At 46.4% G+C, this 13,895-nt stretch overlaps 1 protein-coding gene across 1 annotated transcript in view; it reads left to right on the top strand.

Moving 5' to 3' along the window:
- Positions 1-7,494: 7,494 nt before the first annotated feature.
- Positions 7,495-13,895, top strand: part of LOC122101238 (activating transcription factor 7 interacting protein) — a 58,925-nt gene continuing 52,524 nt past the window's right edge. Inside the window, exon 1 of the mRNA XM_042671566.1 lies at positions 7,495-7,573. The gene's annotated coding sequence lies outside the window, so the exon portion shown is untranslated. The remainder of the gene's footprint in view (positions 7,574-13,895) is intronic.

Genomic DNA, 13,895 nt, shown 5'->3' with positions numbered 1-13,895 from the left:
CTGTATCTTTATTCTTCCTTGGATCTCCGGAAAGTAATCTTGGCCTCCAACACTATCTGTAGTAAAAACCACCCAAGTTGTACCGACAATTGATACCTCTCTTGTTTACTGTCTCTTTCATGAAGGAGAGAAATTAAAACCAAAGGTAAGTTGACTACAGCAAGGCAATCTTTATGGTAGTGAATTATTTGTCGTGATCTGAAACTTTACTTCTTCGTGTTTATTTTACTGAGGATGGGGCAAAGCTAGCACTCTACCATCTAGCCCCGACATCTTTTTTTTTTTTTTTTTTTGTCGGTAGTGGGGCTTGAACTCTGGGCATGGGTGCTATCCCTCAGCTCTTCAGCTCAAGGCTAGCACACTACCGCTTGAGCTACAGTGCTACTTCCAGTTTTCTAGTGGTTTATTGAAATAAGAGTCTCGTGGACTTTCCTGCTCGAGCTGGCTTTGAACCGTGATCTTCAGATCTCAACCTCCTGAGTAGCTGGGATGACAGGCGTGAGCCACTGGTGCCCGGCTCGACATCATATTTTTATTTATTAATCTTTGGGTTTTTTTTTTGCCAGTTCTGGGGCTTGAACTCAGGGCCTGGGCACTGTCTCTGGGCTCCTTTCGTTCAAGGTTGGCACTCTACCACTTGAGCCATGATGCCACTTCTGGTTTTCTGGTGGTTCGTTGGAGATAAGAGTCTCATGGATTTTCCTTGCCTGGACTGGTTTGAACGATGATCCTCAGATCTCAGCCTACTGAGTACCTGGGGTGACAGTGGTGAGCCGCTGACACAGGGCTCATTTTTTTTTTCAAATTCTTTATTGTGATTAAGTGGTTACCTAATTTCCCAAATTTCACAGTATTGTGGGATAGTGATGCTCAGTTAAATCACAAACACATTCTAACGTTCATGGAACAAATTGTCTATTATGGTCTATAACATTTATGAGTTCTATGAGCTTTACAATACAGTTATTTCTTCCACATTGGGTGATATGTACATTTCTTTTGTTTTGCATAGCATCAGCTGTTCCCTCTTTCCCACTTGTTCCCTCCCTCCCATCGCTGCCATTGAGTTGCTTAGTTCATTTTGGTCAATGTCCAGTGCAGCTGATGGGTCCCGCTGTTGTATGTTTTTCCCTGATTCTCTCTAGTTCTGTGTCCTCCTCCTGGTTTCCCATCAGTGTGCATATATATACCATATATGTGATCAGCAGCATGGGGTTATTTAGTAGTGATTCGGCCAGTTGAGTGGAAGTCCTTTGTTTCTTAAGTCTTGTTAATTTTGTCGTATCACCTAACATTTTGGATTTAACATCCACTTATCAGGGAGACCATGTGCCATTTGTCTCTTTGCACTTGGCTTACCTCGCTCAACATGATTTCTTCTAGCTCTATCCATTTCCCTGCAAATGCCATTACTTTGTCCTTTCTAATGTCTGCATAATATTCCATTGTGTATAGATACCAAAATTTGGGCATCTGGGTTGTTTCCATATCCTGGCCATTGTGAACAGTGCTGTAATAAACATGGAGGTGCATGTGTCCTTGTATACTGGTTCCTGTTGTTCAGGATAGATGCCTAGAAGTGGTATGACTGGGTCATAAGAGAGGTCAATATTTAGCTTTCTGAGGACCCTCCAGACTGCTTTCCAAAGTGGTTGCATAAGTGTACATTCCCACCAGCAGTTCCTCTTTCTCTGCATCAGGGCTCATTTTTTATTTTTCATCAAACATTGCAATTGAATGGTCACTAGTCTGCTTTTCATGATTATGAAGAGATATCTGAGGCAGGTTAAGTTTAGAGACAGAAGAGGTTTATTTGGGAGATTCACAGAAAAACCACACTGTCAGCTCGGTCTGAGTGTGGCATCTTGCTCACTGGGGCATGCGTAGTTCAGGTTTTCTGTCCTTCTCCTTAGCACACCACCAGGAAATACACTGATGGTAAGTCTGTGAGACTCTTATTTCCACTAAATTACCAAAAATGTAAAATCAAATACAGCTGAAAGTGCATCTGTGGCTCAAGTGGTAGAACGCTCATCTTGAGCAAAAGAAGCTCGAGGATAGTGCCCAAGCCCCAAGTTCAAATCTCAAGATTGGCACCAAAATAAATAAAGAATAAGCCAGGCACTGGTGGCTCATGCCTGTCATCCCAGCTACTCAGGAGGCTGAGATCTGAGGATCATGGTACAAAGCCAACCCGAGCAGGAAAGTCCAAGAGACTCTTATCTACTATAAACTATTCAGAAAAACTGGAAGTGGCCCTGTGGTTCAAGTGGTAGAGCTAGCTTTGAGTTCAGAAAGGCTCAGGGACAGAGCTCAGGCTCTGAGTTCAAGCCCCAGGACCAGCAAAAAAAAAAAAAGAATAAAATAAGTAAAGCCACCACAATTCTCTTGTGAAAAGCCCACTTAATCTCTTCAAAATCAAACTACTGGGGCTGGGGAGGTGGGGGTGGCTCAGTGGTAGAGCGCTTGCCTTGCATGCATGAGTCCCTGGGTTTGGTTCCTCAGTACCACATGAGCAGAAAAAGCTGGAAGTAGTGCTGTGGCTCAAGTGGTAGAGCACTAGCCTTGAGCTGAAGAACTGAGGGACAGCACCCAGGCCCAGAGTTCAGGCCCCACAACCGATCCCTCTCTGCCCCCCAAAACTCAAACTACTTTCTACCAGCCACATCTCTAAACTCAATGGCCAGATCAAATCTCTACTTTTATTCATTCATCTATTCCTGCAGTGACACTGGAGCTTGAATTCAGGGCCTGGAGCTGTTGATTAGAGTTTCTACTCAAGGCTGGTACTCTACCACTTAAGTTATCCATACCTCCACTGTTTTGCTTTTTTTTTTTTTTACTGGTTAATTGGAGATAATAGTCTCTTGGATTTGTCTGCTTGAGCTGGCCTTGAACCTCTATCCTCAGATCTCAGCCTCCTGAGAAACTGAGGCAGATGACAGATTTTCTTGATACCATGAACTAGTGACTTTGGATAATGAATTTGGATGAAGGGGTGACAAACTACACCAGACTTCCATCCCTACCAGAGGAGGTCTGAAATTTGTAGCAAACATTTCAAGGAGAAATTTAGTCAGAGCTCTGAGTTCAACCCTGGTACTACCAAAGACACAATACAGATAATGGAACCAATGATAGACACACTCCCATTTTCCCCAAAACATGGAGTTTTCTTGACTCGCGGAACTTTCCCATTGTAAACTACCGTGAGCAGAATGCTTCCTGGTTAGAGTTTTTGCAAAAGAAACAGATGTAATGTGTCCTTTCCCAGGAAGATGAGCTTATCGAAGTCTGTAGGAATGTAACAGTGTTTGAATTTTTCTTTTTTTAAAAAAAGAGACAATGTTGAAAATGAATAGTTCCCTTTGGGTTGATTTTCTTTCTAAAAACAATGGTTGCAATTTTCAAAATGCTTATTCTATGTGAAAAAAATCACAAATATGATTAGCTCTCCCCCCTCCTTTTTCACTATATTATTTTGTTGATTGTGGGGCTTGAACTCAGGGCCTTGAGCTTTTGTGCTCAAGGCTAGTGCTCTATCATTTGAGCCACAGCTCCACTTCTGGTTTTCTGAGTGGTTAATTGGAGATAAGAGTCTCAAGGACTTTCCTGCTCGGGCTGGCTTTGAATGGTGATCCTCAGTCCTCAGCCTCCTGAGTAGCTGGGATATAGTGTGAACCACCAATGCCCAGCTCCCCATCCCTCCTTTTACTTTTGAACTGAGGGTCTCTTGCTCTCCCTTGGTTCTCCCCAACTTTCCCCTTTCTCCCTGGCTCAAGGCTGGTGCTCAACCACTTGAGCCACATACCTCTACTTCAGGCTTTTTGCTGATCAACTGGGGAGAAGAGTATCTCCTGGACTTTGTGCCTGGGCTTTGAACTGTGATCCTCAGGTCTTCAGATCTCAGCCTCTGTGTGACAGGCATGAGTCACCGGCTCCAGGCCTAATTAGCTTGTCTTTCCAATAAGGAGTAACAATAGCCTAATACATGAATCACAAATGCAATCAGCACCTGATTGGTTCCTGGGAGAACGAATGAGTCAGCCAAAGGGGACAGAGGGAGGCAAGTACTGCCTGCTCCACCGATGAAGACACAGGCCCCAAAGTCCACAGCTAGACAGGAAAGGGACTTCAACCTGATCATCCACTCCAGGACAGATCCTGGAGGTTGGGGCTGCAGACGCAAGGGTGGAAGATTCCAGAAATCCAGCAGCTCACGGCCATCCCTTCTGTCCTTGGATATTTATCCATCACGCCTTTCATTTCAGAAACTCACATGAACCCAGGGACAGGGCAGCCCACAAAGCACAAGTCAGGGGAAGGCAAAATGGAGTCATGAAGTGGAATACATTAAGACAATAATTAGCCTCCCCCTTCCCCCCCCCCCCCCCCCCAGGTTCTGATGGCTCACACTTATAAATCCTTCCAGGAGAATCACAGTTCTGAGCTAGCCCAGGCAGAGAAATTTGGATCCAATTGCAAAATAACTAGCAAAAAGCAGGTCTGGAGCCATTGCTTAAGTCGTTGAGTGCCAGCTGTGGATGAGTAGATTGAGTAAGCCCAAGGCCCTGAATTTAAAACTTAGGACTAGAAAAGAAACTGCCCCCCCAAAACCAAACCAACCACCATGTCCCCCCAGGTAAATTACCTTTCATGTGTGTTATGTCATTGTTTACGTGTGTGAAAGAGAAATATAAGAGGAAGATGAATTACCTAATAGAGAAAATATTTTTTCCATGTACAAATGTTGGGAACGCTACAATAGTTTATTATTAAATGGTTGTAGAAAGGGGGTTACAGTTCCATAAATCAGTGTACGAAGTCAGTGCTTCTTGGTCAGTACCAGCCCTTGCGTTATTTCCCACCATTTTTCTCCTACTGTCCATATGTTCAATACAATAGCTTGCATATGTGTGTATGGGGGGGGGAGGGTGGAGATGTGTGTATTGGGCTTTGAACTTAGGACCTGAGTACTGTCCCTTAGCTTTCAGCTGTATTTTCTCAAGGCTGGTGCTTTACCAACTGAACCATGGCTCCATTTCCAGCTTTTTTGTCCAGGCTGGCTTTGAACTTCATTCCTTAGGTCTCAGCCTCCTGAGTAGCTAGGATTACTGGAGTGAGCCGTCAGCACTCAGCTTAAATTATTTTTTGACAAGTTTGACCCAGACTAGCCTATAGGCATATATACTACAATGGCAAGCTTTGAGCCCCTCTTCCCTTCTCCTTTTTTCTTCCCTCCCCTTCCCTCCTTCCCTCTTTTCCTCCCTTCTTTCCCTCCCTCTTCCCCTTCCTCCCTTCCTCCTGGTCCTGAGGTTTGAACTCAGGCCTCTTGCTTGCTAGGCAGACTCTACCATTTGAGCTCTTTTCATGAGATGCAGCCTCTCTTAACTGGATTGGACTGGACTGGACCCACCCATCTCAGAGATAATCCTGATCTCTGGGATTCCAGGCAAGTGCAACCATACACTCAGCTCAGAGTACAGATTTCCTGAGGATGGACACCTAACCTAGTTGTAGAATGTTTGCCAAATAAATATGAACAAATATGTCAATTTACATTAAGTAAACAATTGTACTAAAAAGTGATCAAACATGCAAGCCTAGTACTTTTAGGGCACTTTGTGGCTTAAAAAACATATTTAGATGAATTAATTTATCCTTCAGACAAGTTGAACCATGGGTATTACCACATTTATTTGTTTGTTTATATACCGGAGTTTGAATTCAGGGCCTTGTACCTTCCACACAGGTACTCTATCACATGAGACACACCTCCAGCCGCTTTTTTTTACTTACAATTTTTTTGGGGTGGGTCTAAAACAAGGAATCAAACTTGGTGGCTGACTTTTGCTCATTGGCTAGTGCTCTACCAACTGAGCCAGGCCTCCAGCTTTTTTCTTTTCAAGTTACGTTTCCAATATAGGGTTTTGGTTTTTGTTCAGGCTGGCCTAGACTTATACTTTCCACCCTTCCTTCCTTCCTCCTTTCCAGGCCAGCTATTTGTTTTTGGTGCAAGTACCGGGATTTGAACTCAGGCCCTTGCGCACGGTAGGCTAGCATTCGACGACATGAACCACAACTAGAACCCGGCTTTTGGTTGGTTGGTTTGGGAGGCTGCCATTTCATGGGCTTTCCTAGCCAGGCTGGCTTCAAATCGTGATCCTCCGGACCTCAGCCTCCTGAGAAGTCAGCATCGTGGGTGCGAACCAGTGATTCCGCAGGGATTCTCTCCTTTTCTGTGTGTTGTGTTCCTCTTCGCTCTCGTGTTTGTGCGTGGTCTTCTTGGTCTTCCTCCTCCTCCTCCTTTAGTATTGGTCCTGGGCCTTGAACTCACGGCCGGGGTGCAGTCTCTGCTCATCTTTCACTCAAGGCGGGCGCTCTACCACTTGAGCCACAGCTCCACTTGCGGTTTTCCGGTGGTTCACTGGAGATCAGAGTCTCGCAGCCTTTGCCGCCCTGGGCTGGCTTTGAACTGGGATCCTCAGCGCTCAGCCTCCCGAGCAGCTGGGACGAAGGGCCTGACGCAGGGTGACCGTTTCGTTTTGCATATGCTAATTAGCTGCAGCGCGTCCGCACGCACGCACACGCGCAGGTGCGGCTGCCTGTGTGCTTACGTAAAGACGCACGCCTGTGCCTAGGACACCCGTGCGTGCGCGCGCGCATGCGCCCTCGCGCGCCGGTCCCTGGGCCTTACCTTCTCCCTCAGCGTTCCCGCTCGGGGAGGGCGCTTTACCGCTCGCGCCACGCCTCCAGCCCGGCTTGGTTTTTTCGCCGGTCGTCTCCCATCTTCCACCCAGGACGAACCTGCGCGTGGATGGACGGCGGCCCCCGGGACGGCCGGACGTGCGGACGCGGAAGCCGAGCGGACGTCAGGTAAGCGTCGGGCCCGGGGCGCCGCCCGCGCGCGGTGGAGCGCGGCCCGGGCTGCACGGGAGGTTCTAGATCCTTCTCCCGGGCCACATGAAGGCAGATCCCCGCAAGGCGGACGCGCGGCCACATCCCCGCCCCGGGTTGAGGTGTTTCTGTTTGCTTTAAACCGCTGTCCGGCGTCTTCGCCCTCAGCTCTCCACGGGACGGCCGCAGAACGCTGCTTCACGGGGAAGCGGCCCCCGAACCCGCCGACCCGGGCCGCGAACCGACGGGGCGGCGCGCGCGCGGGCGGGCAGCGCCCCCGCCGGGCCTGGGCCGCGCGGCCTTCCCGCCGTCGGGGGGCGGGGCCACGGCCGCGCATTCAAATCAAAACCCCCGCGATTTGCATAAGGCCGGCGCCAACTCGAGCGCTTATTGGCCGGCGCCGGTGGGCGGAGCTCCGCGTGACGACCCCGCGTGAGCTCCGCCCACCGTCATTTGCATAACGGCCCCCGGCGCGTGCAAAGGGAGAAGCGGGTTTGTTTTTGAACCTGCGGAGGCGGAGGCGGCGGCTGTGGCAGCGGCGCCGGGGCGGCGGCGGCGGCGGCGGCGTGCGCGCGCGACCGGAGCGAGGCGGCGGCGGCGGCGTGGTGGGGACGGCCGAGTGGAAAGGAACGCTGGGGTTGCTCCCCCCTCCTCTCCCGCCACCCCATCCCCACAGGTATCCGCGACTCCCGGGGCCTGGTCGTGAAGCACGTTTTGGGTGAAGGGACTGGATTTTGTGTTTCGGCGAAAAGTGGGAGACTGCATTATGGCGGCGGCGGGACTGAGTCGCGTCTGCGCCTGCGCGGAGACGGAGGCGGGAGGGAGTGTGTGTGTGTGGGGGGGGGGGGGCGGTGGTGGCGGTGGGGCGGCCGCGAGTGCGCCTGCGCGGGGGCGGCGCTGCATGGGAGCACGTGACCCGTGCGGTGCAGCTGGCGGGGGCGGGGGCTGCGCATGCGCAATATTCATATCTAGCCTTTCCCCCTCCCCCTCCCTCTTCACCAGACCGGATGTTCTGGTGGGGCGCCATTTGGGTTCTAGATGTGCATTTCCCTCGTTCTTTTTATTAGTTAATTATTGATGTCTTTTTTTTAATGGTTCCTTGTAAAGCTTGGCCTGGGAGACGTTCTTAGCGTACCGTGCTCTCACCCTCGACCCCGGGGCCCAGCCTTCCTTCCCCGGAGCCTGTCCACTTCATTTTGTGTAACAATAATAATGACGATGACGATAGCAATGTTAATAATGAGGCTCCCCTCCCCCGCGGTTCTGGGCTGCATTTGTATTCCGGGTCAAGGGTAGGTCGACGGTGGGGGGGTTAAAGGTCGGCCCCTAGCGGCCTTCCCACGGGAAGTGCAGTTCTGCAACTGGGCTTTTCTTTTTTTCTTGGTCAGTGCATGTTTAACCCCGTTTCTACCAGTCCCGTCGCGACCGCCTGCAGCGCTCCCCGCTGGGGTTGCTGTGTTAAAAGTAGATGAGTCTTCACATTGCGTTTGCCAAGATGCGCAAGCCGTGATATTTACCCGGTAATTGATTGTGTTATTATTGCTAGCATTACTCTGGTGCCGGTTCTCGGGCTCGAACTCAGGGCCTGAGCACTGTCCCTCCCTCAGCCTCTTCCACCCACACAAACCGGCCGCTCTACCACCCCTGGAGTCCTAGCTCCACTTCCGGACTTTCCTGCCCAGGCCGGCTTCGAACCGTGATCCTCTTATTCCAGCCTCCTTTGCAGCTCAGATTACCCAGATGTGAGCCCCAGTGCATGTCTAACATGCTAGATTTTCCTAAGGATGAGTTTTATGAAGAGTTTCTCATTACAGTGGGGCAGTGCGAAGAAATTGAGTGAACCGTCAGTAAAAACATTTGTTTTTATATAAACACTGATCTATGTATGTGTGTGCGTTTGTGCGTGCGCATGCGCGTGTTACGATTGTGTTAGATTTTTGCACCTGGTTTTAGTTTCATAAGCAGAATGTCAGTAGGATTGGTTGTTTTGATTTGAAATGTGAATATTACTATATTTAAATATTATGTAACATACCTGGAAGTTATGTAAGAGTTTATGTAATGTCATTTGTACAGTTTGATGTAATTTCTCCGATTGTGCAGATTCCCTTAGAACTTTGGTCTGCTTAGGACAATGTTTAGTATGTAAAACAAATACCATTAAGTCAACATTTACCTGATGTGTGTGAAAGTAGTTCTGTGTCAGGGCAGAGGACACAAAGGAGGGAGTGATGGGAGTCTTTCTCCGGAGTCACACCCTGAGCTGACGTCACGCCAGCAATGTCAGCTCCACAGATCGAAGGCTGTTGGGCTGTGGTGACACTATGCCTCTGGTTTCAAGCTGTTAACTTTCATTTCTATCTACACAGTTTGTGCTTTGCCTCCAGTGTATTGATGATTTCATCTTGTGTTGGTAATGACAGTCATAAGATGTACTTGAAGGACATAGTTTATGGTGTAAATCCGGATAGGACAAACGCTGTCATCGTTTTCGTGAAGGCAAACAAATGTAAATTTAAGCGCACTGCATTGAACACCAGTGATTTGTTCTTAATGCATATTCTGAAACTTTAGAGTGATGATTATAGTAATACAACTTTTTTTCTTTTGGCCAGTCTTGGGGCTTGAACTCAGGACCTGAGCACTGTCTCTGAGCTTTTTGTGCACATAGCTAGCATTGGTTCTCCGGTTTGAGTCACAGCTCGTCTATCAGCTTTGTGGTGGTGAGTTGAAGATAAGAATTTCTTGGACCTTTTCTGTTGGGCTGGTTTTGAACTGTGATTCTTAGATCTCAGCCTCCTGAGTGGCTGGCATGACAGGCGTGAGCCACCAGCACTGGGCAGTGATAGTACTAGTTTAATTTTAAACTGAGAGTCCTGAGGATTGAGCCCAGGCGCACAAGTTTGGGCCCCCTGCCACTTGTACCGTGTCCTTCCCTAGTTCATGGTACTACAAAATAACACATGCAGCAAGTATAAATATAGGTTATTGGAGTTACTTAAATATAGTTACTCAAGTTACTTAAAAATCTTTGGAGTTTTGTAATTTCATATATAAAATTTTGTTGAGATTTGAATGATAAAGCCACAAACCATTACAATTTCATTTTTTCCTCTTATTTGGATATATGAAACTATATTTAAATATTTCAAAGAAGCATTAAAGAAAGAACATTTGGAAAACGTTGAATATTAATTAGCAACATTTGAAAATAACCACTCCAAATACTCTAGTGATTTTGGTGACTTTACATTTTTCACAATGTGCTTATTAATAATTAATTTTTAAAAATCAAGACCATAATTTTGCTTTTTTCTGTGTGTTGCTGAGAATCAAGCCCAGGACCACAAGCATATTCCCTTTTGATTATTTGTTTTTAACTTTTACGTAATTACGAATTGGTTTTTGGTGCCAGTGTGTGAGCCATCGCTGCCTGGTGGCCTCTAGAGGTTCTGTAGATAGGTGTGAAGAGCTGCAGGAATTTCTTCATGTACACAGTTTGATGTGAGTGTGCATGTGTTTTCTGTTCCAGTGTTAGTAGCTTCTCAACAAAGTATGCAGTGCAAAATCTCAGCAAGTGAGCATCCTCTGCCTCAGGACCTTGCCACGGCATTTCAGCTCTGTTTGTTGTAGGCCAGCTTCATAAATGTAGGTTTGTAGTGCTGCATACCATGTGAATGCAGTGGCCTTTTCCTTCTCGTTAAGGCATTTCTATTTTGGCAGATCAACTATAGATTCATTTGGTTCAAGTTTTTTAAAGCAAATTAATTTTGTGTAGAGTTACAGTAAATCTAAGTTGTTGTGAACTTTTATCTTTATACTTTTGAAAAAAAAGACTCCCAGAAGGCATTGTGTTTAGAGCTGCTGATGACATTTTTGGTAACTATGACTTCCCAAAAAGATGTGTTCTGCTGTTTTCAGATGTTGATAGTGAGTAAGAATGCATTTATGCTTTTTCTTTTTACAATATTCTTTTAAGAAAATTGTAGTTTTTTTTGCTTTTAATCTGCTTATACAGTATGGCAACACGAAGGTAATGACAACCTTAATTTGTAGTATTAAATTACTGTATTTTCTCATCTAACTTAATAACTAATATTTTATAATAGTTTTATAGTAAATTCATTCTTCACTAAGTCTTAACATATTGTAATTTAATATTCCAATAATATTTTATAATAATGAAATTTAGCAATTATGTATGAATAATAATGTATTTCAGTTGCAACTTTTTGAATTTTCCATAGTGAAAAGTATCAAGTTATTGCCACAGTGTCATTTCTGTTGGACTAGTTAAACTTGAAAATTAATGGAGGGATGAAAAGAAGAAATCTAGGAAGCAGAGGTATAACTTTTTTCTCTCTCCCTTCCTCCTCCCTTTCCCCACTGTTTCCCTTCCTGCCTCACTCCCTCTTCCTGCTCTTCACCCCTCCCCTCCTTTGTCTTCCCATCCTCTTTCCTGCCCTTCTTCCTCTTTTTGCCCCTCCCTCTTCCCCATCTTTTCCTTCTTGTTCCTTGCTCTCTCCTTCCCCTTCCCTTTCCCAATTCCTTTCCTCTTGCTCCTCCCCTCTTCTCTTCTTCCCACTTTGCTTCCCATGTGTGAATTCTAACCCAAGGCCTTGAATGTGCTACAAAATCACTCCACCAGGCTCTAGAGCTATATAATTTAAGTGTATTTAAAAAGTAATTTAGAGTCAGAGGCTGGTGGCTCCCGACTGTAATCCTAGCTGCTCAGGAGGCTGAGATCTGAGAATCCCAGTTTAGAGCCAGCCTGGGCAGGAAAACCCATGAGGCTCCTATCTCTAGTTCACTGCTGAAAAGCCTGAAGTGGAATTGTGGCTCAAATGATGAGTCCTAGAACACAAAAGCCTAGGGACAGTGTCTAGGCCCTGAGTTCAAGCTCCAGAACACGCTTACACACAGTAATTTAGAAAATCAACATGATAATGCTATTCTGTAGTAAAGCGTTTCCAGAAATAGTTGACTTGCAATGTGTCATGAGTGTGCGTTTCTATTTCGTGTTAATAGAAATACTAGAAAGCTAAGTGAGTGTTTATTGGGAAAAAAAGATTATTCAGGTGGGTAGGTTTATAGTGAACCTCTTCATGGTGAAAAAGCAAATATTTTCTTTTACCACATTAAAGTTTGTTCCATTTCCTCAGTGAGGAATGAAGTCTTTTATTTTGAGAACTAGATCCTTTGTAGCAGACGTTATTTCTTGGCCAGCTCTGTGCCGATGCCACGTCTAGGAGTTTGGAATAGGATTCTCAATAATGCTTTGGTGTAGGTTTATGTATTGATTTATTTTCCTGCAGGACAAAGCCCAGGCCTTTTCCTGGAGGTGGGAGTTTTGATCTTTATTTATTTATAAGACACATTTTCCCCCTGAGATAGAGTAACACAGGATCTTATTTCTGTTGTCTCCTTGCCCCAGGGGTGTTCTCTTAACTCACAGCCCCAAGGTTTGCTCTCTTCCTCTCCCCTTCCCTTCCCTCCTTTCCTTCCTCTCTTTCCTCCCCTCTCCTCTTCTCTCTTCAAGGACCCTTGTCTTCCAAATTCCTTCTTTGTACCTGAGGGGAGGGGGCTGCATTTCTAGAAAGGGTATGCGAGGTGTACACACACACACACACACATACACATATATATCATGCATGTGTGTTTATGTATGATCTATGTCTGAGTAAATTTCATATTTTTATGCTTGGTCGATAGTTTGGCTGGGTATAGAACTCTAACTTGACATCATTTTTCTTGAGAATTTTAAGGGTTCTGCTTCACTCTTTTCTTGTTTCTGTTAGTACTAGTGACAAACGTGCAGTCATGAGTATTTCTGGCTTCTCACCCTCTGCAGACAGTTGTGGGATCTGTTATTAATGTCCAGTGTTCTGAAACTCATTGCAGCATGCCTTGCTTTGGATCTGTTTATTCCTGTTTGTCGGCATTCATTGGGTTCTTTTGGTCTAATAGCTTGTGCTCTTCAGTTTCAGGAATTCCTTTTTCTTCCTTACCCAGCGCTTTACATATTAAGGAAGTTCTGAGCTACATTCCCAGATCCTAAGTTTTCTTTAATTATCTCATCAGCTATGTCTTTCCATTGCCATTCTGTCATTCCAGCTGCTTGCTTGACTGTTCATTTATTTACTTTCCGTGTGGCTGCTGGGCCTGCCCTTAGGCCCTGAGCTCTCCTGTGCTTTTTCACTCAAGGCTGTTGCTCTTCAGCCAGTCCACTTGTGACTTCTTGAAATTGAGTTATTCTCTTGGATTTTTCTTTCCAGGCTGCCTTGAAACCCTGACTCTAAGATCTCAGCCTTCTGAGAAGCTGGCAAGCCTGACTTGTTTTTGGTTGTTTTTTTTTTTGATTGTTTTTGTTTTTGGTTGTTTTTCCATTTGAGATAGAGTCTGTGCAGCCAAGCTGGCCCAGAACTGGCATCATTGCAGCCTTGGGTGTCTCAAACTGGGGGTCTTCGTACAGTTTTTCCTTTGAGGTGTTTTTTCCCCTCCTGGTCATGGGGCTTGAACTCTGCGCCTGGGCGTTGTCCCTCAGCTCTTCAGCTCTTCTGCTCAAGATGAGCACTGTACCACTTGAACCACAGTGCCACTTGCGGTTTCCTGGTGGTTGTTGGAGATCAGAGTCTCACGGAGTTTCCTGCCTGGGCTGGCTTTGAACGTGATCCTCAGATCTCAGCCTCCTGAGTAGCTAGGATGACAGGTACTGGCTCCCGGCTCCTTTGAGTTTTTGTCCAGTGTAATCCTCAGGGCCAGGTGGCAGCATACTATCACCTGTACTTGTGCTAGCAAGGACATGAAAGAGTGGGGGACCCAGGGGCCTCAGATGTATTTCCTTGCAGTTGTGCTGCTGCATGTGAATGTGATGGGCTGCGCGTGTGCATGTGTGTGCGCTTACCTGTCTGGAAGCTGGGCTGCCCCTTGGGGGATGTCAGTCCTTACAGTGAGCAGCTTAGGAGCTAGCCTTTGGTGTTTTGGTTTTGTAATATAAA

The sequence above is a fragment of the Dipodomys spectabilis genome, unplaced genomic scaffold (assembly GCF_019054845.1).
Source record: "Dipodomys spectabilis isolate Male_0828 unplaced genomic scaffold, ASM1905484v1 ptg000644l, whole genome shotgun sequence".
Lineage (NCBI taxonomy): Eukaryota > Metazoa > Chordata > Mammalia > Rodentia > Heteromyidae > Dipodomys > Dipodomys spectabilis.
The sequence above is the reverse complement of the archived record's forward strand: the minus strand, read 5'-3'. Positions and strand labels throughout refer to the sequence as shown.